The 6,273-nt window shown below is 59.3% G+C and overlaps 1 long non-coding RNA gene across 1 annotated transcript; it reads left to right on the top strand.

Annotated features, from left to right (window-relative positions):
- The first annotated feature begins 1,613 nt into the window (after positions 1 to 1,613).
- Positions 1,614 to 3,077, top strand: LOC140688648 (uncharacterized). The gene is made up of 2 exons (XR_012063362.1): positions 1,614 to 2,099; positions 2,394 to 3,077. It is a non-coding gene; the product is annotated as an uncharacterized lncRNA (long non-coding RNA).
- Positions 3,078 to 6,273: the final 3,196 nt, after the last annotated feature.

The following is a 6,273-nucleotide window of genomic DNA, read 5'->3' as shown; positions in this document are numbered from 1 at the left end:
AAGCCCCAAACCCCAGGGCATCATCACCAAGACCTCCAGTGGATGAGGAAGTGGGGTTTCCTTGCATAACATTCGAGCACTTGGAATCCGATCTTTGAAAGAGGGAGAAAAGCTGCATCTCTTTAGGGTTTTCATTTCCTAAGAAAAAGTCCTGAATCAGAAATCTCCCACATCCTGCAGCCATCGACTCACACTCTCCATCACTTTTTTTTAAAGTTCCTTCTTTAAGTTTCTTATGATACACGAGACTGAAGTTAAAGCAAGGGCCTGTACCATCTCCACACCCCCTCCAGCACCCAGCAAAGCACGGTCTCAGGCACTCCTAAAATTTCACTTGAAGAATTAACAAGCCGATAGCCGCTCCAACCGACTCACTGGGAAACATCCCGGGACCCTCCAGGAGAAGCGGGTGGGAGATGGTTCCTGAACTGTTTTCTTTCTCCTCTCCCGCTTCCCACCGGGAAAGGTGCTCGCCTCCAGCGAGCGATGGTGGAGTGGGCTGGGACAGGGGACTCCACAACAGCCTGGAATGCGCGCCGGAATCAGACCTCTAGGCTCTCCTTAAAAAGCCCCTTTGTCCGGTCCACCCTGCTCCCCTCCCCCACCGCGCCCTCCGCGTCCAGGCGGCCCGGGACTCGGCTCCTTTTGTCTGGCTTCCCGGAACCTGGCCAGGGGACCCACAGGCGTGGGGAAGGTCGGAGGAGAAAGGTCGAGCAGGCGGAAACAGGCATTTTTGGTAGGAACTCGGAATTCCCACCCCCCGGCAAACCACCGCCCCCACTTCCCCGTAGGGCCCCCCTCCGCTAGGGCGGAAGGCCGTGGGTTAGGGGCTCCATCCCCCCAGCTCACCCGCTGCGCCCCCGGCGCTCCCCCTTACCTGTCCCATGGAGGTCCCGCGCCGCCCGCCAGCCCCCGCGCCCCCCGCGCGCGCCTTGCAGCCTCAGGACCTGCTCGTCCGGGCCAGCTGTCCTCCCCCCGCGGCTCCTCCCGGCCTCCCCTCCCCGGAGGTATTTCATTTAACTTCGGCATTTGCAGCATCCCAAATGTTAAAGATCCCAAGACATCTGTCCCCTGGGGCGTACCAAGGCCCAGAGGAAAGAGGGGAAAGACGCAGGAAGGGCTCGAGATTCCGAGCCCGGAGCCGAGGCGGGGCCGCGCGGCGGGGCGGGGGGGTGCCCGCGGGGGTGGGCGTCCCGCGGGGACCCGGGCGCGGGGCGAGGCCGGCCCCCTCCTCCCGCTGCCGATCGCGCGCGCGGCGGGACACCCCCGCGCCGCCAGTTCCCGCGGCCCGGCGGGGGAGGCTCCTCTCGGGCCGGGGCCGCCTTCCCTCCGCGCGCTGCGGCCGGGCCGGCAGCTTCCGCGCCCGGAGACCCCGACGGAGTGAAGGGGTTGCGGGGGCGCGGCGCTCACCCCCGCGGGCGCCCCCCGCGCCGCCGCCCCCCCTCCCCCGCGCCGCGGCCCCGCCGTCCCCTGGACTCCCTGCGGCCCCGCCCGGCCTCCTCCGGAGCTGGCGGACCAGGCGGGAGAGGGAGGCGCGCGCTCCAGGGGGTGGCAGGGGGCGCCTCCTGCTGCGGACCGCGCGCCCCGCGCCCCGCCCGTCATTCATTCACTCACCCAACTGAAACGCCGCCCCGCTCTCACTTGTTCAGTAGAGACTGACTGAGCGCCTACTAGTGCCCGGCCTGGCGGCGGATCAAAGTTCAAGGGCCGTGGGGATCCCCGAGCAATCACTCAGCAGCAGTATCAGAGAAGACAGGCCAACGGGACCCAGGCCGAGAACTGCCCAGAGGAGGCCTTGGCAGGGCGGTGAGGAGGAACCCAACGCAGCAGTGACCGGATGTACAAAGGCCAAGTGGCGAAGGAGCTCAGGAGGTTCCAGGAGCTGAGGAATGTGGGGCTAGGAGAGGAAGAGTGGTGAGGCTGCAGCGGCCAGCCAGGGGCCGGCAGGAGGCAGAGCCGCCCTGTGTGGTTGTCCAGGTTGTGCACCAAACTAAGAGGGAAAGCTCACCCGGGCTCCGCCCACCAAGCCGTGTGGATTTCTGCCAGAGCCGCATGTGCCTAGAGGCAGTGGCTTTTTCCAATTTGTCCAGAGGCGCTGGGTAAGCTAACTTGGCTGAGGAGCCCTGTGGGTTAGCTAAGGATCTAAGATTTTTATCCTGAAATTGAAGAGATGCTCTGGGGAAACAGAACCAGTAGCAGATCCCTCTCTGCTCTGTGTATGTGTGAATGTGTGTGTGTCTACATATATAGAGAGACAGGAATTGGTTCACCCTATTCAAAAGGCTGACAGGTCCACAGGCTGGAGACCCAGGGAAAAGTTGCAGTCCAAAGGCTGCCTGCTTGTAGAATTCCATCTTTATCAGAAGTCAGTAGGGTTTTTTTCTTTTATTCAGGTCTTCAACTGATTGGATGTGGCCCACTCACATTCTGGAAGGTTATCTCCTTCACTCAGAGTCTACTCTTTATTTAAATGTTAATTTCATCATCATCAAAAAAAAACACCTCACAAACAAACCTTCACAGAAACATCTGGAATAACATTTGACCAAACACTGGGTACTATGGCCTAACCAAGTCGACACATTAAATTAACCATCGAATGATGAAGACCGCATCCAGGAACAACTTGGGCAGACTCCACCTTTCGGCCACGTGGGTGTGTGAGCTATTGGAGGGGGAGAGCTGAGAAACAGGGGGACCAAGGAGAGACAGTAATCCTGGCTGGCAGTGACAGAGCCTGAATTCACGTGGCATTCGGGCTGGAGGGGAGGGAGGGGGCAGAGGCATGAAGAGTTATCTGGGAGGAAGACCTGGCCTGGCTCTGAAAGTGACTGAAGACAGGGCAGGGAGGAAGGGGAGGTGCTTCCTGGGTCTCTGGCTTGAGTCCAGGGTGAGGTGTGTTCACTTTAGGACATGGGTGTCTGGCTGGAGGAAGGGTTTGGGAGTGACAGCAGAGCTAAGGCTCAGGGACTGGGTGAGGTCACCCAAGAAGGGTGTGCAGAAGGAGATAGGACCAAGAAAGGAACTTCTGGGAACACTTAAGGGGTGGACAGAGCATAAAGTACCTTTGAAGGTAAGCATTACTCTTTTTCATGCAATTGAATAATTGACTGAAATACTGATTTCTGTCCCTTCCCCCTCCCACTCACCCCTACCACTCCTCTGGTTGGGAGGCAGCGGCTTCCTGTAGGCCTCAGCCCAGAGTCCACTGAGACAATGCTGGGGTCAGTCCTGAGGGGCAAGGGCAGGAATGTGGTTTTTGAGGGCCTGGAAACAGAGGTGAGGTGGACCAGGAACGGGAGAGAAGATGGTGGGTGCCCTGGGCAGCCAGGACCCCGCACACTTCCTGTGGCCTCGGGAGGGGCAAGGCCTCAGCAGGGATGGGAGGGGGAGCAGGGCCCCAGGTTTCGGCCCCAGATTCTGGCATCGCACGTGTCCAGGAGGCAGGAGCCCTGCCTGCAAGAGACCCCTGGGGGCCAGAGCAACTAGGATGGCAGCCCTAGAGAGAAGCCCTGCTTTCTGGGCCCCCAAGCCTTCCAGAATTCTGCATGAGAAAGTAATTTCTTGCCATCCCCGCAGGCCCAGGACAGAAGCAAACCGATTTAAAAGAAAGTAACATGTGTCTTGTGAAACTGAGTTTGTAGGTTGAGCTTTGTAGCCAGACTGTTATCTTCTTTACAGATAAGGAAACTGAGGCCTGCAGAAGCAAGTAATTGGGATGAAAGCACATCAGCAGGGACTAATGTGGGATCGGGAGGTAGACCTTTCCGATTCCACAGCCTTGACCTGTGGCTGAAGCTTCAGACACTTAAAGGGACCAGGCAGGGCAAGTGAAGGCACAAGAGTTCTGGGGTCTATTCCAGCCCGGTCACGGCAGCCTCTACCCGGCCTCCGTGTGTGCAGTGCATGGGGTGAGCACGGAGGGGCTGGTGGAGACCATGGCAAATCCTAAGACTCGGGCTCTGTCTCAAGGGGGCTGTCACTGCAAATGTGGCCACAAGAAAAAGGGTTCTATTTTATTTATTTTTTAATTTTTATTTGTTTATTTTCTAGGGTGGGGGGCTTCTATTTTAAAAACAAAACCTGGAAATTCAGGTTTTTCATGTGAAATCTGATTGTTACACCTTCGGTTACTTTACTACAAATTCAACTGAATCAGGCAAAACATGTCTAGGTCCCTTGGGCTGTCGTGTGAGGTGCTGCTCCAAGTCCGGCAGCCTCACGGAGCCCAGAGCTGGAACTGGCTTGGGCAGGAGGCCCCAGGCATCTGAAGACACTGGGCTTGGAAGCAGGTGTCCTGGGAGCAGAAGCTGAGTCCCTCTGGGAACTGACTGGCTCACTGCAGAGGGAATGGAGGGAGGGTGCAGCTCGGGAGAGACCACCAAGCCCTGGTCTGGTCACCCCCTCTCCTTCCCTTTGGCTGAAGGGCCAGCAGATGGACTTCTGGTGGCTGGGCAGTGGCCTGTCTGCACGCTGAACACCAGCCCCCCCCAGTGGAGGGGGCTTTCCCTGCCCTGGTCCCTGGGACTCGACTCCTCTGGCCCTGGGGCCCATTGGAGGGTGAGGCTCCTGGCCCAACCCCTCCCTTCCCCTGCTCCAGGGCAGACGGGCAGAGCGCGGTGATTCTGAGGCCCGACGGTGCCCTGTCGATGCCCTCGCCAGCTCTTGGGAAACTCCAGGGTGACTCGAGCGGAGGCCCTGCATCCTCTCCTGACCACATCCTGCGGTGGGGCAGGTGCAGGAGGGGCACTGCCCGGGCCTCCGCCTCTGTCGCCAGAACCCTCCTGAGGGCGCAGGCTGGGCCGCAGGCTGGTGAGTAGCTCTGTGAAGTGTGGACACCCGATTCGGGGGTCAAGCCAGGGGGCTTCACTCAACCTCTTCTCCGGAGAAGGGCACCCCGACCCTGGGGCCGGACAGGAGTCAGAGCTGCTTGGAGGGCAGGGCTGACCCGTCACCGGGGCTCAGACTCCTGAGCGTGAGGCAGGAGAGTGCCAGCAACCTCCAGGCCGGCGGTTCTCACTGGTCTCTCTGCAGAGTTTAGGGTCCCGCCCCGCCCCCTCCCCGCCTAACCTCTTTCTTCTTTTCTTTCTCCTGCCCCTCCTGTCTTCCTCCTCCCCTTCCTCTCCAGCCGCTCCATCCCGGCAGCAGGGCTGCTGGACGGAGTGCCGCCTGCACGGAGCTCGCCCCCCTTCCCCAGGCCCTGCTCCCCCGCCGCCGCCACCAGGGGGCGACAGTGCCCGGCGGGCCCTCGAGTCTCCACGCGCCGGGAGGGAGAAAGCGGTGAACAGCCAGCGGGTCCTGGGCTCTGGTCCAGCCGGGCTCTGCCTCGCTGCCCGCGGCTGCTGCGGGGCCTGGACCCCGCCAGCCCCAGCCCCTGTCCCCTTTCTGTCTTCCTGGGTCTGCGTGTCCAGCCGGCCCCACCGCCCTGGCCTCTCTGGCTGGTCTCTCTTTTCTTTCTGGAGACCCAGTTGGAAACTTTAAGGAAAGGCCGTGAATTGTGTTAAAAATAGTACAACTGCAAAGACAAATGCCTTTTAAACACCAAAGCAGGGGACGCAGGCGTTTGGGGGTCTTTCCTCTGAGGCGGAGATGAGCATCTAGACCCAGACGACACCCGGGTGCGAGGCAGCTCCAGGCCCTCCGTGGGGCTGTGGGGTGGAGAATCGCGGGGTTGAGGGGGAGCAGATCCTGGTCCTCAGGACCCTGAGGGCTGAAGACGGGGCAGCTGGCAGGAGAGGTGGTGGCGGGGGCTGCTCTGGCCAGGCCTGGATTATGGTCAGGACGCCCTTCTTAAAGTCCTGGGCTGGAGGTGCCCTTTAAAATAGCACCTGATCCGCCTGGGGCCTTGCATGTTGAGTGGCTCAGGCAGAGAATTTAGGAGAGACGTTAAGAATATGTGCTTTGGAATCAGACAAACAGCCTCAGTCTCGTCATCTGTAAAATGGGGGAGACAGGGCCCACGTGTGTGGCTGGGGTGAGGGTACTGGAATCGCACACAGTAAGCTCCCAATAAAAGGTTTTTTTAAAAGGTGTTTTTTTCCCACAACCCTCATCTTAAAAAAAAAGGTTTTTCTTCTTTCTCATGCCCCAGTTCTCAGGAAAATAATAATATTTCTGCATGATAATTGTATCTTTCATGTTCCAAACCTGTGTACTGGCGACCAAGTTTTACTTCCTGTGGTTTTAGCAGCTCGAAGCTTCAAAAGGCCAACCCCCTGCTGTGGCCAGGCCACGGGTCTGTGTCCTTGGCACCAGGGTAACTGAAAAGAAATT

The sequence above is a fragment of the Vicugna pacos genome, chromosome 23 (genome assembly GCF_048564905.1).
Source record: "Vicugna pacos chromosome 23, VicPac4, whole genome shotgun sequence".
NCBI lineage: Eukaryota > Metazoa > Chordata > Mammalia > Artiodactyla > Camelidae > Vicugna > Vicugna pacos.
Note: the sequence above shows the minus strand (reverse complement) of the source record. Positions and strands in the feature narration are given on the sequence as shown.